The sequence below is a fragment of the Chrysochloris asiatica genome, unplaced genomic scaffold (genome assembly GCF_000296735.1).
Source record: "Chrysochloris asiatica unplaced genomic scaffold, ChrAsi1.0 scaffold00060, whole genome shotgun sequence".
In the NCBI taxonomy this organism is placed as follows: Eukaryota; Metazoa; Chordata; class Mammalia; order Afrosoricida; family Chrysochloridae; genus Chrysochloris; species Chrysochloris asiatica.
The window spans coordinates 7068061-7086914 of NW_006408578.1; positions in this window are offsets into that span (position 1 = coordinate 7068061).

An 18854-nucleotide genomic window follows, 5' to 3' on the forward strand; every position below is an offset into this window, starting at 1 on the left:
TGGATCAACTATCAACATTTGCAGAAGCAGCAGTCAAGAGATCAGACAACGTATTGCATTGGGCAAATCTGCTGCACAGGAACTTTTTAAAATGTTTCAGAGCAAAGATGTCAGCTTGAGGACTAAGGTGTGCTTGACCCAAGCCATGGTATTTTCAATAACCTCATATGGGTGCGAAAGCTGGGCAGTGAATAAGGAGGATCATAGAAGAATGGATGCCTTTGAATTATGGTGTTGGAGGAGAATCCTAAAAGTGCCATGGGCTGCCAAAAGAACCAATAGATCCGTTTTGGAAGAAGCGCAGCCAGAGTGCTCCTTAGAGGCCAAGATGGCCAAACTTCATCTCTCATACTTTGGATATATTGTCAGGAGGGAACTGTCACTAGAGAAGGATATCATGCTTGGTAAGATGGAGGGTCAGAGAAAAAGAGGAAGACCCCCAATGAGATAGATTGGCCAGGTGGCAGCATCTATGGACTCAAGCATGGCAACAGCAGTGAGGTTAGCCCAGGATCGGACATTGTTTCGTTCTGCTGTGCATAAGGTCACTATGAGTCGGTGCTGACTCGATGGCACCTAACAACAACAACAACAAACAACAACAACATCTCATTGGCTACATAATCATCAGCGCACTTTTATAAAGCAGACTTTAGGACCCCTTTAAGGTGTGTAACTATCACGAAGGAAATTGCTAGTGTCATTTGTTTTTCTTTTAAATCACCAAGATTCTTGGCTGTATCTTAAGCCATAGAAAAATGCCAATAGACTTGCCCATTTTCATTTTTTGGTAAAAATTGTGTTGAAGGCAAAGAGGATACTGATCAGAAAAAGAAAAGATGCACTGTACACATAAGAATCGAGATACCAAAGAACAAGGTCAGTAAGGAAGTAATGTAGTTAACCATGATTTGACTTTCAGGATCAAGATTATGGGTCATTCAATTGAGTTTCTTGTTCTCTGAGTCCATCTGTCCTTTTTTGTTTGTTTGTTTGTTTGTTTGTTTTTCCAACTCATTTCTTTCCTAGTGTTTTATTGGATAAGTTAACATCCAGTCCAGCACTCTGCATCACCCAGAGTTTCTACACACACAAATATCCTTGGGGCTTTGCTTCCATCCACTGGAGGAAGAGCAAGGATGGTCAGACTCTGAAATTCAGCAGAAAAAAAGCAGAAAGAAGAAATGTTTACAATCATTGTCTGGTCTAGGGGATGGGGTGTTTCCCTGAGACACGTTTAGTAAAACTGGAATCCTAAATGTTGATGCAAATGTTGATGGTTATAATAAGAACTGGATGAATTCCTAAATTACGCATTTACCCTTTGTTATTTAAAGAGGCCATTTATTCAAACTCTGTGGCATTGCATGGGTGAAAAAAGGAAATATTAATTCATTACTGTCACTGATTGGATTGTGCCTCCCTAAAATATGTATCAACTTGGCTGAGCCATGATTCTTCATGATGTGGCAGCTATATAATGATGTAATCACCCCCATGATATAATCTGATATGATCAGCCAATCAGTTACTCAGATCACAGCCCTGATCTGTGTAAGGGAATTTCCCTGAGGTGCAGCCCACACCTTTTATATCACAAGAACTAAGAGAATGGAGCAGAGAAGTAGACCCTGACTACCATCAAGAAAGAAGAGGAGGTCCTTTAGACCCAGGGTCCCAGCACTGGGAACCTCTTAGACCCACAGGAAGATTGATGCCAAGACACATGGATCTCCAAGGAATAACAGGCTCATAGATGTGAAAAGGAAACAAGGACCTTCCTGCCCCTAAAACCAACCTTCCTTCTGAGAAAGAAAACAATTCCCTAGACTGAGGGCCATGATTTCAGACTTCTAGCCTCCTAAACTATGAAAGAATAAATTTCTGTTTGTTAAAACTGTCCACTTGTGGCATTTCTGTTTTAGTAACTAAATAATGAAGATAACTAATTAAACAAATCCATTCCCATCAAGTTGATTTCAATTCATAGCAACCCCATAGACAGAGGAGAATTACCCCATAGGGTTTCCAAGACTGTGATATTTACAGGACCAGACAGACATATCCTTTGCCCATGGAGCTGCTGGTGGATTTGAACTGTCCACCTTTAGGGTATCAGTGGAACTCTTAACCACTGTGCCAGCAGGCCTCTTTATTAGCTAATCAATTCAGTTAAATTCTTATTGAAACCTTCACATATTCAGGGTGGTTGATTCTGGGGGATCTAAAGAAAGTCTAGACCCAGTGCTATCCCTTCAAAGCGCCTCCAGTCAGTCAGTCAAGGGACTGAGCACAGGGCGGGAAGCTTGCTCACAGGGATTTGACCGTCACTTTGTCTCTCACACCTAGCACAGTGCTCGTTTAACATTCTAGGTGTCCAACCCACCACCTGTATCAGTGTGTCATACTGTGCTGATGTGCATGTTGTTCTGTGATGCTGGGCACTGTATCACTGATATTTCAGATACCAGCAGAGCCACCCATGACAGACAGGTTTTAATAGAGCTTCCAGACTAAGAGTGATTCAGAAGAAAGGCCCACTGATCTACTTCTGAAAGTTACTTAATGAAAATCCTACAGATCAGAACAGAATTTTGTCCACCTCACTTGCTCTGGACACGTCATGAGACAGGATCAATTGCTGGAGGAAGACACCGTGTAACGTGAAATCGAGGGCCAGTGAGGATGGAGGAGACCCACAATAGCCACAGGATGGATTCAGATATGATGGTGATGGTGATGATGAGGCAGGACCGGGTGATGTTTTGTTCTGTGGCCATGAGTCAGAGGAGACTCAATGACAGTTGACAACAATGGGTATGCAACAAATATTTACCAAAGAAATGAGTGAAATCAAAACCACAGGTGCACAGTAAGTCCTTTCTAAGCTGAGAGGTAAGCATTCCTGGTGATCAGCAAAGGCCCCACAAAGGAGATGGGATTTAAGTATCTCTTTGAGGAAGGCTAGGAGTTAACACAACTGGTGGAGGAGTGAAGGGAAGAGGTTGCTTTGTCAGGTAAATGTAGGAGAGTGCCCACCCAAAGCATTTGCAGGAGGGAGGCTGGCAGGAGTTAAGAGGCCAGGTCATGGGGTGAAAACACTGAGAAAGGTGGGCTACAACCTCCTGGGTGGAACAGCACATGCTGGATGGGAAGAGCCTCTGAAATCCATCTTGAATTAACTCTATGCTGTAATCAAGAAGAGAGACTTTTTCTCACATATTTTGGATATGTTATCAAGAAGGGCCAGTTCCTGGAAAAGGACATTATACTTTGTAAAGTAGAGGACCAGCGAAACAGAGGAAGACCCTCAATGAGATGGCATGACACAATGACTGGAGCAATGGGTTCAAACACAGCACCACTGAGAAGATGATTGATGGAGGACCGGGCAGTGTTTCACTCTGTAGTGCATAGGGTCACTGTGAGTTGAAACCAACTGGACTCCATCTAACAATAACAACAGCAACATTATCTCCACAAATGGAGCAAGAGTCTGACAAACTCAGGTCTTTGCATTTTAGAAACTTGCAACACTGAGGGTGTGTGGAGGTGTTGAGGACTTGGGTAATGAAGGGGTTTGGGAAGGGCAGAGTAATACAGGCCTTGTCCTACTGTGCAGTGTTTCTCTGGAGCAGACCCTGGAAGTACAAGGAGCAGACTCTTTGCTCTCCATCTTCGTGGATCTTTAGCATTCTTTGATCTTCAATTAAGCTCAATCATCTCAATGATAGTTTAAAAATATAGAATGGGGAAAACAAATCACGAGGCTAGATTTCTCAATTTTAAAACAGCTGCAGGAAATCATTTATGCTCCAGGACAGATTTTCCTACATTAGCTTTAACATCATCCTTATCAATTGGCACAAGAGACAAATCCTCTCAGCATATCGCATTAACATCATGATTTAGCCTTAACAAGCCTTATCTTGCTGTCTTGCTTCCTGGAGGCAGGCTGTGACCTCCTGGGAAGAAGAAATATACTCATTTGCAAAGAACATGTCTTGGCACAAAGTAGATGCTCAATGAATTATTTGAGTGAGTGGGATCCTGACTTTGAAGTTCAGCCTCCTTGGACCAGCATGAATCACAGAATGAAGACTGGTCAGTTACCACAGACAGAACACATAAGCATAGTCACATAAACATTAATACCCAAACTAATACAACACACACACATCACATATACATATACTCACATACAACACACATACTCACACACAATATATAAGACACTCACATACATAGCATATACACACACTCAAACACACAACACATACTCAACGTATACTCAACAGAAAAACATTACTTTTTGAAATTAGGAGGTACATTTCAATTTCAAGAAATAAGTACCTAACACCAACTGAGAGGAAAGGAGTCTTCATATCAAGTATTGATCCTATCCCTTCATTATATAGGGTAGATAGGGATGGGCAACTTAGTCATTGGCTACCTAAAATGAGGCAGTATTAAAGTCACGAAGCGACTAGCTTACAATTTTCCAAGAGGGAGTTTAGTTTAAGAGTGTGTGCAGGAAAATAGAGTCCCCATTGAATAGTTTTGATCTTGTCTAGACGGGTCTAGTGAAAAGACCTGGAGATAAGATTCTTATGATTCAATACTGAGTCATTGTTACCATGACTAATTGTGACTGTCACAATTGTAAAGGTTGAAGTTTTGTAACAAAAACAGGGGAGTAGTTAATCTTACAGTCCAGGAACAGAGGACCCTAGGACCATCAAGGGAGAAGAGCAGGAATGCGGGACCTTATCCAGAGAAGCAGTGACACCAGACCTAGAGGCAGAGATGGGGACATGGAGAGAGGGAGCAGCTGAGGACTCTAGACTCATGGAAAGAGATGGACTGAGAGCTGGCAGCCAAGAGGCAGGCTTGCAGAATGTGCCCTTTGGTTGTTTAAATTGAAGAAAAAAGGAGATTCATGACACAAGCAGATAAATGGAGTGGTGCTGTAGAATCAGCACCTTATAATGGGTCTTTACTTAACAGCAACAACATATCTATTGGTACAATAAAAAAGAAAGGCAAAGCAAAAGAAATGAGCACATTTTCTTAACACAGCATGACTTACATTCTTCATACATTCAGCATGCATGCAGTTGTGGGCCTGCTACTGTCTGTGAGTGAGGGGTACTGTCAGGTACTTTCCATGAACATAGAACTGATCCCATAAGTGAATGTGGGCCTGATGCTAGACATAAATGTAGAACTGCTACTACTATACATGGGGGTGAGATTGGTCATGTACGTGAATGTGTCACTAGTCCTGTCCATGAACATGCTGGAAGGTATCAGTGTCCCCCAGCCTTCTTTCCTTTGTGCCTCCCACCCCTACTCATCCACAGCCATGCCCCAGGATGTCCTCTGCACCCCTCACCTGGCTCACATCTTTGCCACAGATGCTGGATAAGAAATCCAGGTTCCATCACAATCGTCTAATCACACAAATTCCTGGAGAAACTTATCAATGTTGGGATTTGTTATTTTTTTGTTAGATCACATTACTTTGCCAAGAAGGATCTCAAAGCAACTTTCCATTACAAGAAGAGAGAATACTGGAAGTTCTAATCTTTCTGTACAAGAGGAGTCCCTAGAAGGTACAAATGGTTTGCTGCTGTAAGATAAACACTGGACTGCTAAGCTCAAGGTCAGCTTTCAAACCTACAGCTATTCCTTGGAAACCCTGTACATGGTTGTTATGTGTTGGAACTTACTAAACAACAACAAGGAATGGAAAGGTTGATGATGGTGTGAGTCCACCCAGGGCTATCTTGGGAGAAAGGTGGACAATCTACTTCTGAAAAACCAGCCACTGAAAGCCCCAAGTAGCACAGTTCTTCTCTGATAGAGAGTAGGAATGGACTGGACAGCAACTGGTTTGTATAAGAACCACCCACCCTCTCCACGGCAGGACTTAGGGGGAGGGGTCCAGTGAGCGCATCAGTAGAAGATTGGTTTATTTCAGTCTTCCAGTTACAAAAACAAACCCCTCCAATTGTAATCACAGAATGGCATAAACATGTCATGGAGAGTTACTAAGAACTGAAATGCTTAAGGAAGTCTCTCCAGGGGCTAGAACAGAGGCTGAGGACTGAGCCTAGTCTGGGAGATGGCAATGGTGTGGAGGCAGACGCAGAGGGTAGGGATGAAGGACATTCCTAGCATTCCTTCCTGAAGCACCAGCAAAGGTCAGAGCTGGGAGTGGGCAGCGCAGTGGGGGTCAGGGCTCCAGTGTGAGTCCACTGTCAAGAGGGGCTAAGTAAGGACTTGCTAAGGCAGTGTGCCTGCACACATGTGTACCATGCACATGTGTGTGTATATGAACACATGTGTTTTCATAGAAATTGTTGTTTGTTATGTGACTGAAATCTTTTTTTTCATCTGCAAAATATGAGGGGGTGGTTTCAAAAAGTTTGTAGGAAAGTTCCATTGTCATTTGATTCCATTTGTCCATGAACTTTTTTTTGAAACTGTCTCGTATACCTTGAGCATTATTACTGATAACAATATCTCACATCTGTAAAAATGCAAACAACTTAAAAGGAACTTCGTACTTCATCTAGTTCATTGCATTCCATCGTTTGTTAACTCATCTGAAGTGCTCCTAGGTATATCGGCATCTTGAGGTGTCAGGAATGTGCATCACTTTCTAATGTACTTTTTCAAATGCCACCTATTAAAATGTTGCTAAAATATTCCTTCTGTGCTCTGAGACGCAGATAAGATTATGCACTTGACACTAACTTGCTTTCAGAAGTATGTTTCCTCTAGGAAAGCTGAGGGACAAGAAGCCAGAAGACCCTGGCATTTCTTCAGAAGGGGAGAGCTTAGACTGGGTAAATCAGCTGTTGCCATTCTAACCCTGCCTTTATCAGGGATGGAGGAATACAGTGGACTCCCTGGCTGATGCAAATGGTTAATGCACTGGCCTGCTAACCAAAAAGTTGGAGGTTCAAGTCCATGCACAGGCACCTCAGAAGGTAGACCTGGAGATCTACTTCAGGAAATTCCGCCACCAAAAACCTACTAAATGTAGTTTACTATATTTACTATACATGGGGGTGAGATTGGTCATGTACGTGAATGTGTCACTAGTCCTGTCCATGAACATGCTGGAAGGTATCAGTGTCCCCCAGCCTTCTTTCCTTTGTGCCTCCCACCCCTACTCATCCACAGCCGTGCCCCAGGATGTCCTCTGCACCCCTCACCTGGCTCACATCTTTGCCACTGATGCAGTTGGGGTCACCGAGAGTTGGCTCCTGACAATGCTCAGCAAGGCAACATTCTGGTACTCCTGCCTGTCTCTTCTACCCTTTCCCAAATCACAGAAAGGCCCCACTCAGCAAAACCAATTTGATAATCCCCAGGTAGAGGAGATGAGGCCAAATTCTTCCCCTTAGGGTTTTTTGAGAGCCTCATTCTGAGGAGATGTTTGAGCTCCCTGCCTCAGCAACTGCCCCTGTGGGGACTGTGATTTGAAGCAGGCCTGTGACCATGCATGTGGAGCAAGCTGTTCTTGAGAAACTGTGTTTGGGTTTCGTGGGAAAAGCGCATGCATGCTGCTGCTGCCAGAGACCTCCTCCTCCACCCCATTTCCACTTCTGTCTTTCACATCACACCATTCCTTCCTGCCACGACCCTGCCCAGTTCTTCACTGGTATTGTTGAAGACATGAAGTGTGACTTATACTACTTGACTTAAATCTCTGTGGTTTTAGAGAAAGTTCTGAATTCTAACAACTTTTCTCATAACACTTTTATGAAATAGTCTCTTTTTTCTTTTCTTTTTGTTAAGTTGAGCTCTTTTTATCATATCCTTTTCAATCCATCTGTAAGGCAGATATTATCACTCCATTTCATACCTGAGAAATCTGCAAACCAGAGAGCGCAATCAATTTTCTCAAGATCTTGCAAATAATAAAGTATGTTGTTGTTGTTAGGTGCCATTGAGTTGGTACTGACTCATAAAGACCCTATTCACAACAGAACAAAACACTTCCTGGTCCTGGGTCAACCTCACAATTGTTGCCACGCTTGAGCCCATTGATGCTGCCACTTTGCCAATCCATCTCACTGGGGTCTTCCTCTTTTTCTCTGACCCTCCACCTTACCAAACATGATATCCTTCAGCAGCAACTGGTCCCTCCTGACAATATGTCCGAAGTATGAGAGACGAAGTTTGGCCATCCTGGCCTCCAAGGAGCACTCTAGCTGCACGTCTTCCAACAGAGATCTATTTGTTCTTTTGGCAGCCCATGGCACTTTCAATATTCTCCTCCAACACCATAACTCAAATACATCAATGCTTCTACAAGCTTCCTTATTCACTGTCCAGCTTTCACATACAGATAAGGTTATTGAAAATACCATGGCTTGGGTTAGGCTCACCTTAGTCCTCAAGCTGACATCTTTGCTCTTCAACACTTTAAAATGTTCTTGTGCAGCAGATTTGCCTAATGCAATAAACTATAGTGCTGTGATTTCAGTCTGTGTTTTCCTAATTCCACTTAATGGTTTGAAAGAGGGTATGTTCTTGCATACAAATTCATTCTTTCATTCGATAAATATTTACTGAATTCCTTTCAAGTATCTAGGACAGGAAACATACATGTGATAAAACAAAGGCAGGATGCTTACAGAAGTTCTATTCTGGTATGAAGGGATAGAAAGTGGACTTGTATATAATGTTAAATTTGTCATACTGTGGTGACTTTTATGTTGCTGTGATGCTGGAAGCTATGCCACTAGTAGTTCAAATACCAGCAAATACCCATGGTGGGTAGGTTTTAGTGGAGCTTCCTCACTAAGAGCGACTAAAAAGCAACATCTGGTGATCTACAAGGGGGCATCAAAAAGTTTATGGAAAATTCCATTATCTTTTCATTCCAGTTTTCCATGAACTTTTTGAAGCCCCCTCGTACTTCCAAAAATCAGTCAATGGAAAACCCATGGGTCACAGAATATTGTGTGAGGCTTCAACTTGTTTATTGTGGGCTCATTATCAGGAAGAACCCATGGCTGGAGAAGGATTTCATGTTTGGTGAAGTGTAGGGTCAGTGTAGGCAAGGTGGATTCTCCATGAGAGTACAGTGATCAAAACAATGGACTCAAGAATTTCAATGCTTACGAAGATGGTGCTAGACCAGGCAATGTTTGGTTCTGTTGCATGTGGGGTTGCTATGAGTCAGAGTCAACTCAAAGGTAACTAACAACAATAACAATGTTGTTAGCACGATCAGAAAAAATAAAGCAAGCTAAGGCAGAGAGAAAGAGGTAGGCATGAGGGAATACTGTTTACACAGAAGCAAAACGTTCCTGAGGAGAGGATGCAGACAGGCTTCCCATCCTATCAGGAACTGTGTCTGCACTCCTGGACCTTGTCATATCCAGTTGTGATGACAGTGTAGTGGGTCCCATGACACATGAGGGGGGTCCTTGCTGAAGACGTGTGTTTGAGATGGTTGGAATGAAAGTATGACAGTACAGACATGCTATCTGACATGGGGTCATGATGAACTCCTGTGAGCCTCAGTTCCTCTCAGTGGATTGGAAACTAATCCTCTTCCCTTCTTTCTTCACAAGGAGGTTTTCAAAACTGACTTCGCCAATCTGGAAACCATTTGGAACTTCCCAAGAGAAAAAAGTTATGTACCAATATGATTACTGGTATTGTTTTCATTAAATATGACATGATTGGGAATTACTAGGGGAAACCACTACCCACGAAGGCACAGATTTCAAAAGATGTGACAGATTAGCGTGTCTAAAGACTGGTCATAAAATCAGGAGGTCGGTGAACTACCAATGTTTCTAAGCTGTGTAAATAAGTAGCATTATAAGGTAACGTGATTTAGAGATCCTGAGAGAAGGTGGTCCTATTCTTTAGAAAACAAGTGGTTTAATAAGGCAATAATATATTTTGAAAGGATTACTTCCCCCAGAAGCAGCAGGGTTTCATATCCACATGGAAGATTAATTTCTTTCATCCAAATGGGCCTACCTAGTTGCCTCTACAAGGTTGCCATGAGTCAGAATCGACTCGATAGCACTTCACAACAACATAAGATGTCTGAGAGGCCATAAACCAGGCCATAAACAGTCAAAACTAGAGCTAGCTCCATTCTGAAGAGGACCACCATACATGGATCCTGCTACAATGGGAGAAAAATGTGGAATAAAATGCAAATTCTTAAAAAGCCCAGACTTACTGGATCAGTTAAGACAACAGGACTCCCTGAGATTGTCACCCTAAAATACTCTCTAAACCTAGAATCAGTAGTATTCCCTGAGGTGAAACAACAGATTGGCAGACAAAATAGAGGCTATTACCTGTGAGTGTGGTGCTTTGTTAAAAAAATCATCTATCTGAGACCAAAAGGTCGATAATAACTCTAAAGCAGAGATGAGAAGATAAGGAAGCCGGGGAAACTAGAGCAGTGGAAATGGAACAACCAGAACACAATTAAAGAGAATGTGGACACACTGAAAAATGTAAATGATGTCACTGAAGAATTTGTATACAAATTGTCAAAAAGGAATCTAATTTGCTATGTAAACTTCTACTGAAAACAAAATAAAATCATATTTTTTAAAAATTCAATAAACTTTACACTAAAAGCATTGGATTTACTGAAAATTATACCTCAATCAACCCAACTTAAAAAAAAAAAAATCGAACTAGAACATTCAGTAAAGCCAAATGTTCTTTGTCCAGCAGGTGTTTACAATTAATTGCAACTAAAAATAACTCCACCTAATCTCACAAAATTCTGTCAAACTTTATGTTTTGTGTCACCCACAACTTCCAAACCTGGTTAGATTTAAAGTACCTTTACTTGCTTTTCAGCAGTAAATGGAACATAAATGCTTTATTCATTTCTTAGGTATTTAATGCAATGACCACTTCAAATCTCATACCTTCTCATTTCACATCACTTAGAAAAAATAAAACTTTCTTTTTCTGAGTTAATAGCACAAAATCTTGTTTCTATTGTAAATTTGTACATTTAAGGCTTTTCACTATTTTCTCTAGATTCTAAAAGAGAAATTAAGGTGATTTCTCCATATATGTTAATGTTATAGTTATAACCGTAATATATTTTTAAAATTCAGTGGTTTTTGAGGCCATCTAAATTTTGTGTTCTGTGTCTTAATTATGCCATGAAATTCTTGGAAGAAAAGTCTAACCTAATCCAAGTATTGGTAGTGGTTAAGTTGCACTGTATTATTTTATTAAAAAATACAACAGAAACAAGTTGCCTTGGAGTCGGTTCTGACTCCCGACAATCCGCTGCGTACCGAGTCAAACTGTATTCCTGAACTTTCTTCTGAGGTATCTCCCAGTGATGCCTCAGAAGAACAATCAACCTTTCAGTTAGGAGTTGTTGTTGTTAAGTGCCATCGAGTCGGTTTCAACTCATAGCGACCCTGAACAGGGTTTCCGAGGCTGTAAATCGTTATGGGAGCAGAAAGCCTCATCTTTCTCCCACGGAGCAGCTGGTAATTTTGAACTGCTGACCTTGCAGTTTGCAGCCAGATTCGTAACCACCATGGTACCAGAGAGTAGTACAAATACTATCAATCTGTGTTGTCTAAGTAGACGCCACTCCCCACAGGTAACTTGTAAACATTTGAAATGTGGGGAGTCTGACTTGAGATAGACTGTAAATATAAAATAAACACTGCATTTTGAAGACTTACCATAAAAAGAAAGGAGTGCTGATGGCACTGTGTTATAAAGTGCTCAGTTGCTAACCCCAAGGCTGGAAGTTCAAACCCATCAGCCACTCCACAAGAGCAATATGGTGGCAATATACCTCTGTAAAGTTTATAGCTTTGGAAACTCTATTAGGACTGCTCTATTCTGTCACACAGACCTTTATGAGTTGGAATCAACTCAGTGGCAGTGGATTTAATATAAAAAGGATATAAAATAGCTTATTAATTCTTTTTATCTTGATTACATGATGAGATAATAATATGTTGGATATATTGGGTAAAATAGATTACTAAAGTTAATTTTATTTGTTTCTTTTTATATGAGGAGGCTTCAAAAAATCATGAGAAAATGGAAAGAAAAGATAATGGAATTTTTCCACAATATTTTTGAAATTCCCTCATATTTCTAATACAGCTACTAGAAATTTTTTAATTACTTACTTGGCTTGCATTCGTTTTCTACTGGCCAGTGCTACTTTAAGCTAAGAAAACACCAAAAGCGTGTTTACTTCAACTGACTTCAAGATATTTGAAAATCAATGTGGTAGTTGCATTTAGGAAAGAATCACCCTAAAGAGGCATCAATCAAATGCATATTTTAAACAAGAACCATGATGGATGAAATGTGAGATAAATACACTTTTATCATTTGTTTATTTAGAAACAGTTGCCACTGACTTGGTTCTGACTCATGGAGATCCTTGTGTGCAGAGTAGAAAGAACTATATGCTCCTTGGGGTTTTCAATGGCTGTGACCTTTCAGAAGCACATCACCAGAACTTTCTTCCAGAGCACCTCTAGTTGGGTTCAACCTGCCAACCTTCCAGTAACTAGTCAAGAGTGTCACTGTTTGTGTCACATAAAGACCCCCAAAACTGGTTAGACAAGATGAGTATCTACATGGGACAGGGATACAGAACAGGAAAAGAAGGTAAGTACATGATAAAAAAGCTATGTGTTGGCTAGCTTCTGGGGCAGAAAGCACAGCGATACAACTGGGAGTTTGACTCACCTGGTTGTTGTTGTTAAGTGCCATTGAACCAGTTCCAACTTATAACAACCCTGCATAGGGTTTCCTAGGAGTGGCTGGTGGGTTTGAACCTCCTACCTTGTAGTTAGCAGTCCAGTGCTTCACATTGTTTTTGTTGTTAAGTGTCATTGAGTTGGTTTGGCTCAAAGTAACCTGTATAGGGTTTCCGAGGAACAGCTGGTGGGCTTGAACTGGCAACCTGTGGTTTGCAGTCCAGTGCTGATCCTATAGAACCATACCAGGAGGTAATAGTAAATTCACTTATTCTGTATGCAGTAGCAACAACAATCAGGTTGGAGGCTGGAATGGAGCTCCATCAGATTTAAAAAATAATGCCTCAGAAAACCTCATGTTGATTGTTGACGAAGAATGTTTTTTCTACTAAGTTAATTGATGTAAAGACAGGCTCATCTCCAGCAACTGAAACAAGCAGACGGCTAACTCTTTGATCATATTGGCCATAAACCCAAGATTCTTGAGGTATATTAGTCTCAAAGGAGCCTTATGTCTCAGTGCTAAGTGTTGGGTTACTAACCACAAGACGGGCAGTTTAAAACCGCCAGTAGCTCTCAGGGAGTAAGATGAGGCTGTCTGCTCCCATAAAGATTTATAGTCTCAGAAACACTACAAATAATACTACTCGGCCCATGGAGTCATTATGAGTCAGATTCTACTTTATGGTAGTGGTTGGGATGAGACCCAAACCTACAATTTTAGGTTCCAATTAGGGAGCCTCAGGGATCTACAAGGAGACAATTACAAAAACAACTCCACAGGGATGGATAGGTGGAAAAGAAAGGAAATAAACAAACCCAAAGCCCCACACTAAAGTTCTCAAAATAAGCCTACAAATTCAAATACCAAATCATACAAAAAGTCTTACAGAAATATAAATCAAAAGATTTAGCCTTCAACCAAAGATATATTTCAACCAAACAAAATAAAAAAAGGACAACATTGTGACAAAGAAGTGTCAATAAGTACATCTGAAGTAGTAAATGGCACTCATTGAAAATAGAACACAGATTTGACAACAACAGGAAGCAATTTTTAAGAATAGGTGGATCTCAAAGGATAGTAAGAAATAGTGGACCTATGTGCTGAAAAGCATGTGTGTTGCAAAGAAGTCTTGATGGCAGCTATACTGTACAGAAAGAACCAGGGGACTACAAGATGGTGGAGGTGTGGTGGTTATGTGTCTCCGAATCAGTTCTGACTCATAGCGACCCTGTTAAGCGTTTCCGAGGCTGTAAACCTTTACGTGAGCAGAAAGTCTCATGTTCCTCCCAAGGAGATTCGAACTGCTGACCTTGCGGTTAGTAGCCCAACCCGTTACACCACCAGGTTCTCCTAAGAATTTCACTGCAATGCATCCCAAAGAGACAAAGAGAAAAACAGACGATAAGACATTTAAAGGACTTAGAGGATAAATGGAAAAATTCAGCATATGAGTCTAATAAAATTCCTCAAAAAGGTAGAAAAGCAAAATTTGAAGAGATATCTACTAATGTTTCTCCACAACTGCAGAAAGACAACTTGTGTCATCAAAGAAAAAGTTTAGTTCAAGGACCCAGAGGGATCCATCAATCTTAATTCTACATCAGAATGCATAGAGTCAGACTAAAAATTTTCGACAATAAAGGGAGGGGGGAATCTTAAAAACCACTAGAGAGAAAACGATGTTAATTTCAAAGGGCTGAAGCTTAAATTGACAGCACAAGAAGGTGAAATGTGGTCGAAAGCATAGTCACTAGAACCCCGGAAGGTACAATGCTATATGCGTATCAAATATTTGTTTATTCATGCAAGAATGTGTGCATTTGACTTACTCTAGAAGTTTGATCTTAAGTCAAAATTTGGATACATCTTGACTTTCACAAAAGGGATGCTAGTTCCTCTATGTGCAGACTCTGAGTCTACAAGGGTTTTGCATGATTCAGCCTCAAAACCGACTCTGTAACAAGAAGCAAGAAAATCAGCCAGAAGGGTGTACATTAGAGACAATGCCTTTGCCCTCCTAACAGAAGCAATTCTGACCTGCGACATTAACACAGGCTGTGTTTTCTGACCTGCCTATAGCAGACTGTATATGGGGACCTCTAGAAGTGGGAGCTGATCTTAGATTCCAAGACACTGTACGGAGTCCTGGTAACATAGTGGATTAGAAAGATGAGGCTTCCCACCCCAGGAAAAGATTTACAGAAACCCTACAAAGGGTCACTATGAGTCAGAACCGATTTGGTGGCACGCCACCACCACCATACAAATATATTCCATTTCTATCTGCAGAAACAGTGTGCATCAAAGTTTGCAAGCTCATCCCCTTTGAAGGATTGAGAGCCGGTCTATCCAACACAACTGTGAAATTCTGCACAATCAGAATGCCATCATTTCTGTGGTCAGAGATCAGTCCCATTATCACCCACAGCAAGTCATCACCCTGAGCATTTTTCTCCATTTTTCTGTCAAAATCTCTCAGAATCCTGAGTTACATTAGAGTAGAAAGTGAATGAGAACAACGTAAAGGAAGCTCTGATCACACCTCATGCATTTGACTGGAGATTTGTGCTTAGTGATGCAGATGAAACTTCATTGCCGCAGTCATCAGTGGGATGGGGTATAACTTAAGGGACAAGACTTTGTGAGTATAGAGAAGGACCTCTGGCTTTTCCTAGCATCTAGAAGAAATACAAATGCTCAGAATCTACCTTAACTCTGATGCCAAATTCTAGGCTGCTAGAAATATAGAGAAATTATGATAAGCACTGTAAAGATATTCATTGTGTGTAGTTTCTAAAATTTATCCATAACGGACAATGTAATGGGCAAAGTAACCAGGATACACAAAGGAAGCACACTTATATCCAGGCCATGCTTTCTAGAAGAAATAAATTCATCTTTCCTTCCAAAAATATTATGTGGCCAGGATTATCAATAACGTCTGCATTCGCAGCCTCAGGAATATGTATAAATGAACTTAAAGCTGCTATTAGTTCCAATAACATCAGACTCTCAAGCAGACCTTTATAATCCTTTAATGATTTAAAGACTTTTCTAGTATCTGATAAACAGTCAGTTTGAATGAAGAGTACTTACTTGGTCCCATAATCCCTGGGGAATTCATGTTTAGGCCTCAGAAAACCCCTCCTCCCTTCATTGGACTCTGAGATTAAAAGCATCCAAAAGACAGGTATTGTGTTTGCTCTGGGACCATGCAGCCCCTTAATTCCCATTGGCACCATCTGGACTAATTCCATTTTAAGACCAACTAGGTGAGGTCTACTAATCATTGGCAGATCTCTTATCACAAACTCAGATCTCTGTAACTCCCAGGGTCTTAATCCTTCTTCCTTGGTGATGTCATCAAAAGTGTCAGCCCTCCACTTTTGTCATTAGAAAATATAGCTGAGGGTTATAATAGAGGAAATCGGATGCATCACCAGGGTAAGCTCATGGGTTAAACAATGGGGGAAAGCTAAAATGCTAAATGAATGGTGGGAAGAACCCACATTCTTCTCAACATCTTGAGATTCATAAGTAGGGCAAAGGGCCCATATGAAAGCAAACATGGCAGTTGTTGTTGTTGTTGTTATGTGCCATCGAAACATGGCAGTGGAAGGGGAAAATCAAATACTTTGGGATTGAGGAGCATTTCCAAGAGATGGCACTGGGAGAGTGCTCATTTTACTTTATTATGCAATAAAAAGGGAAAACAGAATTTGTCTTTTAAGTTTTTAAAGCACCAGACCCAGGGAGTTTGCTGCACTAGCACGAGCTCAGTCAGACAGGTGCCATCTTTTAGAGCAAAGTCCTCTGAAAATAACTTCTTCATCAGTTTCAATTCTGGAAACTTTTAGGGATTTTTTTATTTTTAATTTTTTTTGCCAAGAATCTAATTAATGTGGATTTTCTTTCTTTCTTTTCTCTCTCTCAGTTGCTTTCATGGGTCTTTTGTATCTTATACTCTTTTAGAAAGAAAATTCAGAGGGCCAGGTGGATGTGAATAATACAATGTGTGAGTAGTAAACATGCTAAGGCTTACAATGCAATTACTTTATTCCCACTGGCTCAGAGTATTTAGAAAGCTCAGTTAACTCAGTTAAGCTACTCTTAGAGTTCTCTTCCTCTCTCTCCTCTGGTTAGGCCATATTTCACTTCTGCAAAGAGCTGGCTTTCAGATCCTTTGCCTGTGTGAAGCTGGCAATAAGGGAGAAAGTGAGAAACAGACTCTGAGGCTACTGTCGGGGCCAGCCGGAGCTTCATTATTGCTCAGTTCCTGCAGACAGGTACGGGAAGCAGCTCTATCTAAAGCATGCAGCAGGCCTTCTTTATTTTAAGACAAGTATCCAGAGACACACGGAGTCCTGGTGTGGCGCTGTGGGTTAATGCGCCAAACTGCAAAGCTATTTGAACCGCAAGGTTTGTGGTTCAAGCTCACCAGCTGCTCTTCAGAAACCCTATACAGGGTCCCTATGGGTCAGAATCGATCTGATGGCACTTCACAAAGACAAGAATCCAGAGGCACAGCTCATATTAGAATTAATCAAGCACCGATCATGCAAAGTTATAAAGCCAGTTGTTTTTTTTCCTTGTTCATTCATCATGTTCAGAGAGCTGTTCTCAGAAAAGGAGTGGGTGGTTGCTTCCTGGCTCGGGCAAACATCAACATGAAGGAGTGAAGTTCAGTATCAGTCCTTCCTCTTTCCCCTTCCCCATTCTCTTCCCCCAACTCTTACCCTGACCCAGCCATCCACTGCTTCCCAGTCAATGTCTTCTCTGAAGAAGGATCTGAAACTCATTTACATTGAAATGCAAATGAAGTACAAGTTAAAATATAGCTGAAAGTGTTAGACTCTCCCTCAAAATAATATACTAATAATAATTTGCTTTTACCTTAAGCTGAATTTCCCAGCAATTTTTCAAACCAACTCCAGCAAGGAAGTGCAGAGACATCAGTAGTAGGAACCAGGCTACGAGATGTTTGTAAAGTAGATCCATCCTGGGATTCCTGAAATCTCACTACATGGGTTTTAGGGTTATTGTTGTTGGAGAGCACCATTGAGCCAGTTCCGACACATAGTGACCCTGTAATAGGGTTCCCGAGGAGCAGCTGGTGAGCTTGAACCGCCGACCTTCTGGTTCAAACCGACCTTGCAGTCCAGTGCATTAACCCACAGCGCCATAACAGGACTCCATAGATCTGAAAGAAAAGCACAAAGGGTGGGAGAGAGCTATGATACTGCCCAAACTTCAGTCAGGATCATTTCATTCATTGTAGTAGAGGAGCTTGAGATCAACTGAATGTAAAAATCACCTGAGGCCCTGGAACCTGTTTTCCAGAAGATCCAGCCAGGTTAGAACTGGAAGCTCTGGGTGGTGCACACCAGTAAACGCTTCAGCTGCTAACCAGAAGGTTGGAGGTTTGAATCCACCCACATGTACCTCAGAAGAGAAACCTGGTGATTTACTTTCAAAAATTCAGTCATTGGAGCATATGACCCATATGGGGTCACCATGAGTTCAAATGGACTCCGTGGTAACTGGCTTGCTAGAACAGTCTCTGGAATCTGCTGACTCATGGTTGAATTCTCACTTTCTGTGGAGGACACCTGCGGTCTATTCTCTTCCAACACACCTCGTCCTCAGTGGACGTTTGTATGGTGCTGTGATGCCAGACAGATTCCAACAGAACTTTCAGATGAATAGACGAGGAAGAAACACCCGATAGGTACTTCCAAAAACTACCTAAGGAAAACCTGTGGATTAAAGTGCTTAGCGTAGTCGTTATGAATCAGGCTGCGAACCACAAGGTCAGCAGTTCGAAACTACCAGCTGCTTCGTGGGAGAAAGTTGAGGCTTTCTGCTCCCATAAAGATTTAAAGCCTCAGAAACTCTGTTCAGGGTCGCAATGGGTTGGAACCAACTGGATGGCACTTAACAACAATTGATAACCGAAGGAGCTCGGGTAGCATAGTTGTTACAAGTCGGGCTTCCAACCTCAAGGTCAGCAGTTCAAAACTACCAGCTGTTCCATGGGAGAAAGATGAGGCGTTCTGCTCCCGTAAAGATTTACAGCCTCGGAAACCCTG